Source organism: Dipodomys spectabilis, unplaced genomic scaffold, assembly GCF_019054845.1.
Source record: "Dipodomys spectabilis isolate Male_0828 unplaced genomic scaffold, ASM1905484v1 ptg000463l, whole genome shotgun sequence".
Lineage (NCBI taxonomy): Eukaryota > Metazoa > Chordata > Mammalia > Rodentia > Heteromyidae > Dipodomys > Dipodomys spectabilis.
The window spans coordinates 4,777,226-4,793,943 of record NW_024871140.1 but is presented as its reverse complement, the minus strand read 5'-3'; positions in this window follow the sequence as shown (position 1 = coordinate 4,793,943).

The following is a 16,718-nucleotide window of genomic DNA, read 5'->3' as shown; positions in this document are numbered from 1 at the left end:
CTCCATCCTAGCAGAGAGCCAGGACTTGCACAGGAAAGAAAAACACGTGCAACATCTGACATCAAGATGAATCTTTTGGCACTGCTGGGATCTGAACTCGGGGCCTAGCTCGCCCAATTGACAAATCGATCCATGTGATCACACCAGCCTGTGAACCACTAAGGAACAAGGCCATTCCCAGGACCTGAGATAGCCCCTAGATGCAGAGGCAGGGGGAGGGCACACAGCAGTCATCCAATCATAAGTACATATTTCTATATAGTAAGAGTGACAGTGACCTGTGATGGAATCCAATCTAAGATGTGTCTACTGATTCTTGGATCTTTCCTGAAGCCTCCATTTCATGAATGTGATGATTATTGTCATGTTTACTCAACACTTTTTTACAAATAAGCGATACCCCATGTGTCTTGCCTGTCATTTCCTACTCATATCATGCACGAACTACTCATTCAAGGATGAGATTGATATCATTCCATGACTCTTTGTCGTACAGAAACCAGTATTTCAGGATTTCCTGCCATTGCCTTCTCATAGGGGGGCTGAATTCAAGCCTTAGGCATGCACAACATACTCCTTATATACATTTTAAATATAGGATTTATACTTCCATACAGATGTTCAGTACTAATCGTGTTTGGTGTGGTTATTCATTTTATTTCTTGTTTTATTGATTTACTGTTTATTTATTGACTCTGATGACACCTGTACCATTTATTACATTGTTTACATCCTATCACATAGCATCTAGATTTGTAGATGTGTTCTCCATCATGCCTGACACCCAGAAAAGAAAACATGTGTCACATTTGCCTTCTTAATCCAAGATTAAATTTTTGGCAGTGCTAGGATATGAACTCAGGACCTAGCAAGCCCAATTCATGAATGGGTGATTGTGAGCACAGCAGCCTCTAGCCAATGAAGCTGTCTTGTGGTTCCCAGGAACTGAGATGGAGCCCCAAGTTTGGCCAAAACAGCAGTACATGGATAGGAAGATGGTGGTATACAAATAAATATATATTGGTGAAGAGTGCCAGAGCAGTCTAGCTATGATTGAATGGTATCTTCTACGTTCCTACAAACTCTTAAGTATTTATTATATTGACATTGAAATAATATTATTCTTCTCATGCTTAATAAACTATCAATTAAGATCAATCAGCATTGCAGGATTATTGCCATCAGTATTCTTATTCATAGGAAGGAGTCTCCTGTGATCTCCTGCCATTGGTAGGTGTCAGGACCAGGATTTGAACCCAAGGCCTATGTTGACATTGTTGGCTTATGGCTTCCATGATAGGCTGCCAACCATCAGCAATGGCAGGTCAGGTCCACTTTGCTACCGTGTCATTCAAACCCAGGAAGTTCACCATGCCAACAAAAAATCGTAAAACTCCCTAGCCTTCTACAGCTCGCCACTTTTTGTGCTGTCTCACTTTTCTTTGTTCTTCCTGCAAGCCCTCTGGGTCTAGGGTCCCAGGATCGGCTATGGGTCTGGGGGCTGCACGTGAGCCTAGGGCAATCAAAGCTTAGGCAGAGTTGTCAAGGCCTCAGTTCAGGCCCTGTGGTTGGAAAAATTAATGAATTAGTTAATTAATTAACTAAATTAAAAAAATAAAGCACCCTGGTTTGGAATATCTGCCAGCTTTTTTTCCTAGCCTGGGATTTGAACTCAGGATTTTGGTAAATACATAACAATGTGAGGGAAGGTGCGGAGTTGCTACTAATTGAGTTGCTACTAATTGCCAAGTCAAAAATAATTAAGTCACTGACCTTGGCAGGGAGAGGTAGTTGTGGAGATGGGAGGGAAGGGATGGTAGGTGTAGGGCACATGGGCATCAAAGATGGCTCTGAGAGGGAGTTGAGTGGGCAGAGCCCATGTTGTTTATGTTAAAATCTGACTGGCTACCACAACCAGGCAAAGTGACATTAGTGCTTGAACAGTTTGCAATAGAAGGGAAAGTATAGAAAGCTTAGGCACATGATACGGTGACCTCTACGGTGATTGGTTGGTTCCTTTCCCTTCACTTCCATGCCATGTGGTTTTTTTATTTAAAAAGTGCTTGCTGCATGGCAATAAACGAGTTCCTGCTTGACTTGACTCTCCACTGCGTCTGACTGTCTCCAGGGCTAGTGGAGGCTGGGGAATGGGCGAGCAGCGCACTTACCTTTCCTCGGACCTAGTCGGTTTTCCACAGGACAGATAAAGACCCAACATCTAGCACCCAACATAGGGCATGAAAGGAAAATATTCTGGCCTAGGCTAAGGGGTCTCTAAGGGTAAGTGAAACCCTTAGTATGGCTAATGCTATCTCACAAAAGGAGGAGGAGGGGGCAACATTAGGCCTAGAGGGAGTAAAATAGGACTTGGGAAGTGGTAAGGAAAAGGAATTGGTCATATTCGACTGAGAATGCAGTGATCAGACAGAAGCATGCACAGTGGAAGTCAAAACGAGGGTGAAGATTCCCCCCTCTGACTCAGGTGCCTCTGAGGGTCCTTAGGCCCTCACTCTATTTCCACAATTGGGGGGGGAGGTATGGCACCCTATGCGGCCCTACAGAGGGACCTGGGAGATGTGGACCCCTACAGATCTTCCACAGAGGGGCCGAGGGCCGGGGAAGTAACTGATGCCAAGTCTTACCCTGTAAAGGAAGGGCCACCCAGGAGCCGGGACCCTGGGCCAAAGGATTCACTTCCCTAAATGTATTTGGTCAATCTGGCACCAGGAGCTAACAGACCCTTGGAATGTTATCCATGGGAAGCCAAGAATCTTAAAGAGCTCCTCAAGGCAGTGGCGGAGGATGGCCTGAACTCTCCATGGGCCTAAAACTTATCACAGGACATTGCTTATCACCCGTGTGTCCCTAAGGACTAGCTGGATGTAGCCAAAGCTGTCCTCACCAGTTCTCAGTTTATTAAATGGTGTGCCTTCTTTAAGGAGGAATGCAGAGTGTGGGCGGAGAATAACTGGCAGGCTCAACCCCAGATATCAATTACATATGCCATGTTAACAGGGGCAGGGGAAGTGTACTTCACTGGTGTCCAACAGGCCGCAATACCTGGCCCATACCATGACCAGGTGAGGCAGGCAGGACTTGCCATATGGTACAAATCGTATGAAGGGCCCACTGAGTCCCCCACAGCAGGAGTGAGACAAAAACCGTGTGAGCTTCTAGTGTTCACAGCAAGTTGCCTGAAGGGGACCTCCAAGATCAATTTTTAAAGCTACTGGTTTGGGAAGGGATGAATGTAGGCCACTGAACAGCCTGCGCAGGATTGAGAGAGAGTTCCCTGAGCAGATGGGTGGTGGCCTCGCAAAATGTGGGAGCACAACAGCCCCAGTCCCAATCACTATCTTTAGCTTCACAGTCTCAGACATCTGCAATGACTGAGGCTATTACCCAGGTTCTGGCAGCCCAGGACCAAGGAATCCCAAGGCCATCAGGGAGAGAGATTTGTTTTAAATATGGAGAGAAGGGCCACTTTAAGCAGGACTGTTCAACACAATCTCCCGGCCAACCAGCCAGGAGGGTCCAAAGCAACCCCTACACCCTGTCCCAGGTGCAGGAAGGGGTACCATTGGACAAAGGATTGTCGATCCAAATTTGATTTAGATGAGAAGCCTTTAAACTAGGGGAGGGGCATCCTCCAGCCCCATTAACTCAAGGAGTAACCAGCTCTGCTGTAAGGCCCAGGCAGCCTCATGGCAGGACGACCCAGGCCCATTGGAACATCCCCCTGTTGGAAGGACCCCACCCTAAAATGAGTATTTTCATAGGTGGAAAGAGGTTTCACTGCCTAATTGACATGAGAGCAGATTGAATTTTACTCAAGGAGGAGGAACTGCCCTTTGACTGGAAGCTTGCACCCGGGCCCCCGATATTGGGGATGGGAGGCAATTCCCAACCCAAGAGACAGTCGCCCTTATGAAATGGACTAGCCCAGATGGAGAGCAGGGAAAGATGTCCTCTAGTGGCAAAAAAACCTCATCGCCAATTTACTAGTGCAAGACATGCTAAGACAAATGGATGCCATGGTCACTACAGATCATCGAGCATCCTATGATGATATCCTGGATAGAGAAGAAGCACAAAGGCTTAAACAAGATCTAGAGGGAATTAAGAAAAAGGATTTTTTAACTTTCATAAGTATAGAGAAGAATATTAGGGACCCACTCAGGTGCACCCCCAATCCTAAAGGCCATTGTCCCCCTCTGCCCCCCAAGTACCTCCCATTAGGTGGAAACAGGGAAGCCTGATTTGGGTGGAGCAGTGGCCTTTGACCAAACCTAAACTTGTAGCCATCCACCTTGTGGTGGAGGAACCTTGGACACATATGCCCTTGAGTCTTTGGAACATACCTGTATTTGTTTTCCAAAAAGAATCCAGGGCCTGGTGCATGCTCCAAGATCTACGGAAGGTAAATGAAAAGATGAAGCTGGTAGGAATGCCCCTAAGAGGTATGCCCTGGACTCCCGCCATACCTTCAGAATATACTTTGGTTGTGATTGATATTAAAAATTTTTTTTTCTATCCCTCTGCATCTGGATAACTGCAAGAAGTTTGCTTTCTCCATCCCTTCTCTTAATTTTTCCCAGCCTGATCGGAGTTTTGAATAGACAGTGCTGCCACAGGGAATGGCCAATAGCCTAGTCTTTTGCCAACAATACTTGGCCACAGTTATAAGGCCTGTGCTAGGTTCAGATAACTCCCTTGCCTATGCCTACATGGATGATATAATTCTGGAGCACCAAGACCCCGGCCACCTGGAGGGCCTTCTGGCCCAGGTTCTCAACATATTGAAAAAGTTGGGGGGGGGTTTCCTTAGCCCTACATAAAATTAGAAAGGTATCTCTTTTAAGGTGCTCAGAACCCACCTTACCTTGACTCAGGCCAGCCCTCTTAAGCCTTTGCTGGATATTCCAGCCTCTCTAACCTTAACCCAACTTCAGAGTCTTTTAGGGGAAATCAATTGGCTGTTGCCATGGGTTCCCGTCCCTAAAGGTAGTCTTGTGCCCTTATTTGCCCTACTAAAAGACAGGATGCCCCAAGAAGTTATTACAATTACAGACAGCCATTGGGCAATATTTTTACAGTTCCAAAGAGCCCTGGATGAAGTTTCCCTGAAGAAGTTTTCTATTCTTGTGCCCATTTCCCTCTTATTGTTTGTGAGTGTGACGTTGATTTCTGCAGTTTTTAACTCAAAGAGGGGAGTCATTAGAGTGAGTTCACACTCCCCTGGGAAGCATGCCTCAAGTGTACTCTCAGGTAGACTAACTTGCAGATATTGTCAAGGAAGGACCCAAGCCCAAAGGCATTATGACCTCGACCCTCACTCCATTGTTTTTGCTTTTCAGATGGCAGACGTTAAGTGGCTCACTCGAGCCAATGCTCGTCTTGCTCTCTCCTTGGAGGGGTTTCTAGGCCAAATTGACTGCCATTATGGGCCATCCAAATGGACTGTCATGTTATGGCGACTTCCCCTCAAAATGCCTTCTCTATTTTCTCCTACACCTATTCCTAGAGTCCTCCATGTTTTTACTGACGGAGGTAAAGCAGGCTCTGTGTATGGAGCCTTTGAGGAGCAACAAAAGACCCCAAGCTAACAAAGATTTCAACCTTGTCAAGGGTCAGCACAATATAAAGAAATGCTGGCCATAATTATAGCCATTCAGGACATTAAAAATCCCTTTAATTTGTATTCTGATAGCCTATATATGATTAACTTGCTCCCTCATATTCCCCAGGCACATATTAAAATGGATGAAAACCCTATTTCCGCTCTTATTGTTACCTTTAAGGGCCTACTAGAAGGGCGAGGAGCTGCTATTCATATTCAACATTTGAGAGGGCATTAAAAACTTCCTGGGTTTTTATCCCTAGGCAATAATTGGGCAGACCAGTTAGCTACTGGCCCACAAGCATTAACCTTACAAGAGGCTACCTGTTTGCATGATTTAACCTACATAAATTGGAGAGGTCTTCAGCAAAGATTTCCTCAGATTCCTGTAAAGGACCTCAAAAGGATAGTACATATCTCTAAAACATGCCAGCCCTTCTTAAAAGTACCCCGCTACAACCACCAAGGGTAGATCCCAGAGGCCTCAAACCCAACGTCCTCTGGCAAACTGATGTTACTCATTTCTGAGCCTTTGGTAAGCTTAAATATATCTTTGTCTCTATAGATACCTACTCAAGAGCATGCTGAGCCACAGTACATACAGGAGAAAGAACTAAACATTCACAAGCACATTTTCTTCAATGCTTTGCTACCTTGGTTCTGCCAGCACAAGTTAAAACCCATAATGGATCCTGTTTTGTTAGTGAAGCAATGTCAGAGTTTTTGACAAATGGCATATTAATCATACTACAGGAACTCCCTATAATCCCCAAGGCCAAGCAATTATAGAAGGAAATCACCAGTCTCTTAAGGAGCAATTATTAAAACGAAAAGGGAGAGTTAACCCCCATATACAGTAACAGATAGCTTTGTTTACCATTAACATTTTAAATTTTTCAAAAGGGACAACTGAATCCAGATTTCAGAAGCACTGGGGACAACTAAACCCTAAGCCCCAACTGAAAGTCAGGCAGAAGGACCCTCTGACACAACAATTGAGAGGACCTGATGCCCTAGTTACCATGGGCAAGGGATTCAGATATGTTTTTCTCATAGGGGAGACAACCCCCATTTGGATCCCGGCCAGGAACCTTAAGTTTTTACCCATTTCCTCTATACAGGAGGATGCCCAAGGATAAACTAACCAACAAGGAAAGAAAACGGCTATGGTGGTTGAGGCTTGTGTTTAAAAAGAGGGAAAGCTAAAAAGATAACTACTAACAATCCCCAAGGGCAATTGTATTCTAACAATTGCAGATGGTGATACTCCAGCTGTTGGCTGTCCTGACCCTCCCAGTCCAGGCAATGGCCCTATGGAATCCATACCAACCTCAACGGGTGACCTGGGCAGTGATCAGCACTGACAATGGAGAAATCATCAATAGCACCAAAAGAGAAATTGTCCCTTCGCCCTGGTGGCCTGACCTTCATTTTGAAACCTGTGACCTGGCTAGAGGATCCTTGAATGTTGGAGATTGGGCCCCCCTTTACTAAGGACCGGCTGAGTGTGCGGGACCACGAGGATTCACTGTGCCTCATGTGTGGTACCCCCAATACTCAGGCTGCTCCCATGCTTTAAAGAGGGCAACCTTATGAGATATTGACTTTTATATATGTCCTAGAAGTAATTGAACTGCTTCAGACATTTCTAACTGTGTTGGGGCTGATGTTTATTAACTTTTACTGAGCAGGGAAAAAGGAAAGCTAACTGGGAGGTGGGCAGGATAGAGCCCAAGAGATCCAACTCATGGCTCTCCACGTCCATCATGATAAGCTCAGTGCTGAAGATTACCCAATACCTTAGGGGAAGCAAGAAAAGAAGAGGTGTCAATTGGGCAAACCTCATAAGAGATGCCCTGACCTGAACTTCAGCAAAGAGGTGGATCTGCCGTTAAAACAAAAAGGGGGAATCTGTAGGGCACATGGACAGCAAAGGTGGAGTCGAGAGGCAGTTGAGTGGGCAGAGCCCGAGTTGTTTATGTTAAAATCTGACTGGGTACTACAACTTCAGTACTTGAATAGCTCGCAGACAGCAGGGAAAATATAGAAAGCTTAGGCGCATGATAGGGTGACCTCTAAAATGATGGTTGGTTGCTTTTCCTCCCCTTCCATGCCACATGATTTTGCTTTAAAAATTGCTTGCTGCATGGTAATAAAGGAGTTCCTGCTTGACTTGACTCTCCCCACCACCCCCGCTGCATCTGACTGTCTCCTGGGCTAGGGGAAGCTGGGGATCTGGCTAGCAGTGCACTTACCTTTCCTTAGACCCCGGCTGTCTTAAGAGGGACAGACGAAGATCCAACAGGTAAGGGGAGAACAAAGGAGGAACTAACAATGCTAAATAGGACATGCACTCCTTACTTTGCTTATGTAACTGTAACCCCTCTGTACAACATTTTTACAATTAAAAACACACAAAAATAATGTAGTGCTCAAAGAAGCAATTTAGGGGTAAGGGAAGGATATCTGAATAGCTGTACAAAATTCTACATTGCTTTTTTTTAAATGTTAAGTATGGAACTGAATAAACATAACTGCTTCCATTAAAAATATTAAGTCACTGTCTTGGAACTGGGGCCAGTATTTCTGCCATTGATGGGATTTGAGCTCATTGTCAGGGTAACTCTTTTACACTATTGGTGAAGGGGAAGTTCACTGTCTTTGAGAAAAAGAAATTCAAGCTAGAGTTCCCAGGGCCTGCATTAAGGCTCTGCAATGTAAAAAATATTTCTATACATGTGTAATATATGATATATATGTACATATGCATGTTTATTATATATATATTATTATTGATTTTGTATTTATTTTATTCATTTTATGTTTTATTGTATTTAATATTATTATACACATAATATTTATTATGTTTTGTACATCTATTATAAAATTATACACAATAAGTTAGGTCATTGACTCATTTTTCATTAATGCTTTATTAAGTGTTGAAACATAATACATAATTAAATGGAGGCATTTGTCACAGTCATCACATGTTTAGAGTCAGTCCCCAGAATGAGCTTTGTCTTATTTATCTTTAGACAACTTCCTATAGGGATTTCTTTAGATGATTTATACTCAGAAGCCTTTTCTTGAGGATAGGCAAATTGTAGGATAAAATTGCAAGGGTGGAGCTGGGAATGTGGCTTAGTGGTAGAGAGCTTGCTCAGGATGCAGGGATGCCAGGGTTTGAATCCTCAGTGCCACATACTCAGAAAAATTCAGGAGCTGTGGAGTGGCTCAAGTGGTAGAGCACTAGCCTTGAGAAAAAGAAGCTCAGAGACAGTACCCAGGCCATAAGATCAAGCCTCAGGACTGGTAAAAACAATAGGCCAGATGCCGGTGGTTCACACCTGGAACCCTAGCTTCTCAGGAGGCTGTGATCTGAAGACCACAGTTCAATGACAACCTAGGCAAGGAAAGCCTGTTAGACTCTTATCTCCAGTGAACCACCAAAAGACCCCATGTAGTGCTGTGGCTCAAGTGGTAGAGTGTTTGTCTTGAACTGAAGGGCTCAGGAACAATGCCCAGGCTTCATTTTGAGACACACAACTGGAAAAAGAGTGAGGAATAATCAAAGTACTTTTCCTATTTGCTAATTATGAGAACATTTTCTGGAAAATTAACTCTGATGTACACCAAAGTTGGAGTCAGGCTCAAGGTTCATGTATAGCAGATCCAAATGCCCAGCCTTTCAGATTCTAGCAATATAACCTGTGTCCTACAGGGTTCTGAAAGGTCCAATGTTGAAAAGAATAATATTCTCCTCAAACCTTTTTTGATAAGCACTTGACTTCTATTGTCAATGTCATTACAGTTCTGAAACTAGCAGAACACCAGTAGCTCAGGCCCCTCACCCTAGCTCAGGAGGCTGAGGTCTCAGGATCACAGGGTGAAGCCAGCCAAGGCAGGAAAGTCTATGACACCCTGACTTCCACTTTTGAAAGGTCAGATGTTCAAGAGCTTCCTGTTTTTCCCTTGGTGATGAGAGGTCACTTAGAGTTCTCAAGCTATAGAAAAAGGAAAGAAACATTGTTGACCCATTCTGGCTTCAAATGAAGTTCTCAGGAACCAAGCCTTAGCCTTGTTTGCAGGAAGAACTCCAGTGTACCACTGTATTTGAAGGAAAGAAAACAGTTGAAAAAGCCAGGCTAGGATAAGAGACCTAGGCCTGCAGGATTAGGAGGCAGAATGAACACACTCAACAGGGAAGTGAGCTGCAAAACCACTTCATTCATTCCAGGCACAGGAAGCAATGGGGGGAAACCTGAAATATTTGTTAGAGTTACACCAGAGTTAGGCTTTTCTCAGCCTCTTCAAAGAATGACTAATTAACCTTCCTCCCTCAGGTGAAAGGAGCCTCAGGTTATCTTTACGTTAATAATAGAGAGCCAGTTTAATGGGTGATAGGGGAGGAACAGAGTAGAAAAACCATACTCTCTGGTCTTAGGGAGTGCGTTTTTGACTCAGTCAGATTTGAAGGCCCTTCTTCTTCCTCTGCCAGTCCATTCTCCTTCCTTCATTCTCCACATCATTAATGCAAATCTTCAGTCCAAGGAGAGGCAGGGCCTTTTCTCTACTATCTCCAAGCACCTGAGTTAGAACCTGGCTCTGCCCTCTTGGCTCTGGGGCCTTCGGCTGCCTGAGAAGTGGGACAGACAGTCTTCCTGCTCTGTGGTTGTGTGAAGGCGATGCTGGTGCCTGGTGCACTGCAGAAGACCTCATGGGTAGGAATTGTTCCCTTTTTTCCTCCTGACATCCAAGACCAGATTCATCTATCATCTTTCTATCTATCTATCTATCTATCTATCTATCTATCTATCTATCTATCTATCTATCTATCTATCTATCTATCTATCTATCTATCTATCTATCTATCTATCTATCTATCTATCTATCTATCTATCTATCTATCTATCTATCTATCTAATTTTTCTATCTATCTATCTATCTATCTATCTATCTATCTATCTATCTATCTATCTATCTATCTATCTATCTATCTATCTATCTATCTATCTATCTATCTATCTATCTATCTATCTATCTATCTGTCTATCTGTCTATCTGTCTATCTGTCTATCTGTCTGTCTGTCTGTCTGTCTGTCTGTCTGTCTGTCTGTCTGTCTGTCGGTCTGTCTGTCTGTCTATCTATCTATCTATCTATCTACCTATCATCTATCTATATCTACCTACCTACCTACCTACCTCCTTACCTACCTACCTAGTGAGCTAGCTATCTTTTTACCAGTTCTTGGATTGAACTCAAGGCCTGAGCACTGTCTCTAGCACTCTACTACTTGAGCCACAGCACCAATTCTGGCTTTTTCTGTGTATGTGCTACTGAGGAATCGAACCCAGGGCTTCTTGCATGCTAGGCAAGCACTCCCTCTCTAATCCACATTCCCAGTCTCTTCATCTTTTTCGTAATGGCAGTTTTTATGTAAGTATGGTACTATATTATGTCCCCAAGTTTAATTTTCTGAATGCCGGTTATTTCTACGATCCCTGATCTTCTCCTCCCCTGCCTGATTTGTGATTGTTCCTGCCTTGGCCTCATAATAAAATTTAAATAAAGGCTGCTGAGAGCATAAGTGTGCATTATATAAGGACATAGGCCTGGAAGCCTGGAAGATAAAAGCCATGGTCCAGAAATGAAGAGAATGATGTGGTATGTTCAACAAGCATATCTGAAAAATAAATCAGTAAATAAAAGCAGAAGCAAAGCATATGGTCTGTTTGCACTCAGGGAGGTAATATACACACATAAGTAGGTAGCACACTGATACATAACTTGGCCTTCTCTTTTTGAGTTTGTGTGGCCATTCCAGGCCTTAAACTCAGGGCCCCATGCATTCCTCAGCTATTTTGCTCAAGGCTAATTCTCTACCTCTGCCACAGCTCCACTTCCAGCCATCTGGTCATTAAGGATATAAGGGCCACCCAGGCTTGCCTGGTCTGTCCGGTATCTCCTCAAAGCTGGAAGTCTACCCTCTGGGCCATTGCTCCATTTCTGATTTTCTAGTGGTTTATTGGACATAAGAGTCTCACAGACTTTCCTGCTCAGGCTGGCTTTGGATGGCGATCTCCTGAGCAGGCTTCAAGCGGTTTTCCTCAGGGATTTGCTGAGAATCCGCTCCATGGGAAACCTTAGGCTAAATCTTGGGAGGTACTAGGAAAACAGAAACATGAAGATTCTCCTAGTGTGTTCTAGATACTTAAGGTTGAAGACACATAACACACATAACTATTAAATCATTTTATGCAGACAGTACGAGGATCACTCCAGCTTTCAGTCCTCTCATCCTGAGGCAGTAAATTCACTTCAGGTCAAAGCTATGTGACAGAACTGGCATGTACTGGACCTTAGCTCCCAAATCCTATGACACTCATTTCTCACTTTTGGCTGCTAACTTGTGACCAGAGGGGAAATTGAGGAGAGAAAATCCTTCTCAGAGAAAGCAGCTATAATGAACATTTGGTAGTTTGCATATAAATTCAAACTCTTGGAATGACCCTGTGGAGAAGTTAGATTGTCCAGATTAAAAAATGAAGAAGAAAAGAAAGGCAGGTGCCAGTGTCTGCTGACAATAATCCCAGCTCCTCAGGTGGATGAGATGTAAAGATTCTCAGTTTGAATCCAGCCAAGGTAAGAGAGTCCTTGACATGCTTTTTCTAAGAGATAACAGAAAAACCCAGAAGTGGGTCTATGATTCAAGGCTAATGCACTACCTTTGAGCAAAAGGAGCTCAGAGTCAACCCCTAGGTTCATAGTTCAACCCCAGGACCTGCCCCCCCAAAAGAGCCTTTACTTCCATGTCTTTGTGTCTGTATGGATGCATTCCTATTGGTGAAGCTCCAGAGTAGCTATTATGAATGGCATCAAGCTTGGAAATTTTTCTCAATACAATGATTTCATAGCACAGAGATGGCTTTCATGACAGTGCATGTTCTGGGGCTCTCCTAAGTGGGCCCAGTATAGCCTGAGGTTTCTCTGTACCTCAGGCCTGCTGGAAGAAGTCTGTCTCATTGTCTGAACAGGCAGACAAAAGGCCCCACTCCTGTACAGCTGTGTAACGAACAACTCCATCCTGGCCAATTAGTGAGGATGAGTGTGGGCAGGCTCTGAAGACAGGAGAAAAAGGCCCTTTTGTTCCCCAATCTATCTCTTTTCCCAGGGCTCTGTTTTGACAGTAAGTCTTCATTTGTGCCACCTCCCATGGCAGGCCAAGTTCCCTGCGCTTATTGTGCCTTTGTGAGTCTATGTTCTGGTATTCACATATAGTGCTAAATGTAATTCAGGAGTCCTTCTGGAACACACCTAGGGTGCTGAACCTAATGAAATCTTCCATTACAGACGATGATGGGCCTATGATGTCTCTCCTAGGTTTCCTGAAGATTGGGAAATCCAAGCTCATGTTGGATATCACAATACTTCCTGACATATGGGGCTGGTGAAGCTCATGAGATTTTGAAATCTTTCACCTCTCCTAGTTGGACCCTGGGTGACTAGGTTTTGATTGTGAACACAGGGCCTGGATCCTGGCCCTGAGCTCAGAGCAGAACTCCATTGCTTGACCATTTTGTGTCCCAGCTTCACTTCTGCTTTCTCTGTGTTGTGTGCGTGTGTGTGTGTGTGTGTATGTGTGTGTGTGTGTGTGCATACACTAGTCCTGGAGCTTGAACTCAGGACATGAGCACTGTACCTAGTTTCTCTTGTAAAAATATAGCCCTCTCCCACTTGAGCCACATAACCAATTCAGGCTTTTTTTCTGGTAATGTACTGAGAAATCAAGCTTAGGGTTTCATATGTACAAAGCACTCTACCCCTAAGGCACATTCCCAGCGCTTTACTTCAGGTTTGTTAGTTTGTTTCTGTCTTTTTGTTTGTTGTTGTTAGTTATAGGAGTTGAAGTCACGGCCTGGGTGCTGTCTTTGAGTTCTTTAGCTCAAATCTTGTGCCCTACAACTTTAGCCACAGTGCCACTTCAGGTTTTCTCATGGTTCATTGAAGCCAAATGTCTCAAGGGATTTCCTGCCCAGGCTAGTTGAGAACCATAACCTTCAGATTTCATCCTCCTGAGTAGCTAGGATGACAGGCCTGAGCCACAAGCACCCACCCAGCTTCCATTTAAGGATTCTTAGTGGTGAATTGGAGATAATAATCTCATGGGACCTTTTGTAGTTTGGAACCCAGATCCTCGGATCTCAGCTTCCTGAGAAGGCAGGATGACAGACCTCAGGTATAGACCCCTAGGCCATGGCACTCTGCTGCAAAGGGGTCCTTGGCTCCACGTGGTGGAGTGCTAGCCAAAAGCCCAATAGTTAAGGGTCAGTGCCTAGGCCATGAGTTCAAAGTTCATATCTGAGAAAAAAACAAAACAAACAATTTTCTGCAGGAGACATCTCACCCACTCTTCAGTAATACATAATTTTATCCCTGCCATGGAGACATATCTGAGCCTCAATATTCTTGTCTGCACAATCATGTCAGTTTTAGAGCTCTTACAAGGACCAGATGAAAGAATGGACCCTGTGAAAGACACACCACATGGCACTCTTTGAAGGACTGAGCACACAGCATCACATGAAAGACTCAGCACACTGCACCCAATGCAGGACTCAGCACACTACACCCTGTGAAGGACTCAGCAGATTACACCCTGTGCAGGACTAAGCACAGAGCACCCTATGAAGGACTCAGCCCATAGCTCTATTCTAAAAGCTGTCATTAGAATTAGGGTGCTTTCATCAGTATCACCATTGCTTGAGGAACGTTTCAAAAATCACACAACTTCACATCTAATGGTTTAGTGGGGTATTTTTTGGGGGGGGAGGTTACCCATGGGGATTGAACTCAATGCAGGAGGATATTGTACTAATAACATTTGCTCAAGGCTAGAGCTCTACCACTTTGTGCCACCTTTCCAATAATCTCACAGACTTCTTGCCAGGGCTGGGTTTTAAAGCCCCCAAGCAGCCAGAATGATGGGGGTAAACCAGCAGCTTCTGTTTCTGTGGAGCTGGGTTGCAGCGGTTACAGCTGGCTAAGTCAGGTTAGGTGGCAGCTGTCAGCACCAGACTCCTAGCTTGCTCTGTGATGATGTATTTGAAGTCCTGCCCTTGTATAGTAGCAATTAGAACATTCTACCTTTTATTGGCGGCAGTCCTGGGCCTTGAGTAAGGGGTTACACACTCCCTAAGCATTGTGCCCCAGGCTAGTACACAATTGATTGAAAGAAAGCAGAACTTCAGTGTTTTGTGAGGAATCTAACCCAGAGTTTCGTGCTTACTAGGGAAGCACTCAACCACCGAGCCTCAGGCGTGAACAAGGTATAAATAGATAGAGCTTCCTTATATAAATATTATATACACAAAAGAGAGATATCTCTATATTATTAACTCATAGACATTACTGCCAATTATTAGATATTAAATTATGTCTCCATTTAATGATGTGTACCAGTTGAACAATTAATAAAGCATTAACTAATAATTACTCAATAACTTGTTATTGTTTATCATATATGTACATGTATGCATACATATATGTACATATTTTATAGAATGAGACAGATGTCTATATATAATTAAATTATGCATCATGTGTCACTACCAATTATTAGGTATTTAATTATGTATCGATTTACTTTTTATTCTGTTAATGCTTAATAAAATAGTAATAAAACTTAATACACATCCTATAGTTATTGCATCTAATTTTATCCTCGAATGATTCACTAATTCAACCCTTTATCATTTATTGTAGTGACAATTATTCCACCTATGGCATTTATTACATTTATGACATCCTATTACATAGCATATAGATTTGCACATGAATTATAGAGCCTACCTGACACTGAGCAAATTTAAAGAAAAAGAAAATGCGTCTTGCTCGGCTTCTCACTCCAAGATTACATTTTTGGCAGTGCTGGGATCTAAACTCAGGCCCTAGAAGTTCATGAATGGGTGACTGCCAGCACAGCAGCCTCTAGCCAATTCAGCTCCTAGGCAGTTCCCTGGCCCTGAGATCAAGCCCCATATGTTGACTCCATATTGTGCTTATTGTATTTATTCATTTAATTTTTTTGTTATATTCATTTATTTAACATTTATTTTATTGACTATTATTACACATGGAATATTTATTACACTTATTACAGAGGATATAGATTTGCCTGTGTACGAAACTTCATAACTGACACCCAGGACATTAACAGAAAAGGAAAACATGTGTCACCAAGGGATTCTACTCCATGATTCAATTTTTGTGAGTTGTGGCATCTGAACTCACAGCCTACAAGGACCAATTCACGAATGGGTGAGTGTCAACATGCCAGGCTGGTGCATATTGAGCCAACCAGCAGTTCCCAGCACCTGAGATTGAGGCACAGGGGTTGACAAAATAAAAACAGATTGACATGCAGATGGCAGTACACAAATAAATATAGAACTTTATAGAGTGCCAGAGATGTCTATACAATATTCAGTTATATATGCTACATCCCCACTAATTTTGGGGTATTTATTATGCCTCCATGTAGTTAATATTGTTTTCATCCTTAATGAATTATTAATTAAAACACTGTCCCGAATTATTGTGTACATGTAATTAATAGTATTCTTTTAATATGTCAAAAAATATTCATTAAAATCCATCAGCCTCTTAAAATCTCTCTAATTTTATAGTAGTGTCATTCAGCAACTACTAATTCAACCTTGGCATTCATAACCTTTCATCAGTATTTCTATGAATAGGAACGAGACTCTTAGGATCTCCCGCCATTGTCAGGACGGGCTTCCAACTCAGGGCTTATGTTGCCATGTTGGCCGATGGCTTCCCTGGTAGCCACCAGCCTTCTGCAATGCCAGGTTATCAACACTTTTCAGCAGTATTATTCAGACCTAGGAAGGTCACTTTGCAAAGAAAACAAATGTAAAACCTGCAGCCATCTGTAAGGTGCTGTTTTTTTTTTCCTGTGTCATTTTATTTTTTTTCCTGTCAGTCTTTGGGGCCCAGGAACCCAGGTTCAGCTGTGGGTCCAGTGGCTGCATCCCAGTCTAGAATGATTGAAGCTGAGGCAGAGTTGCCACGACC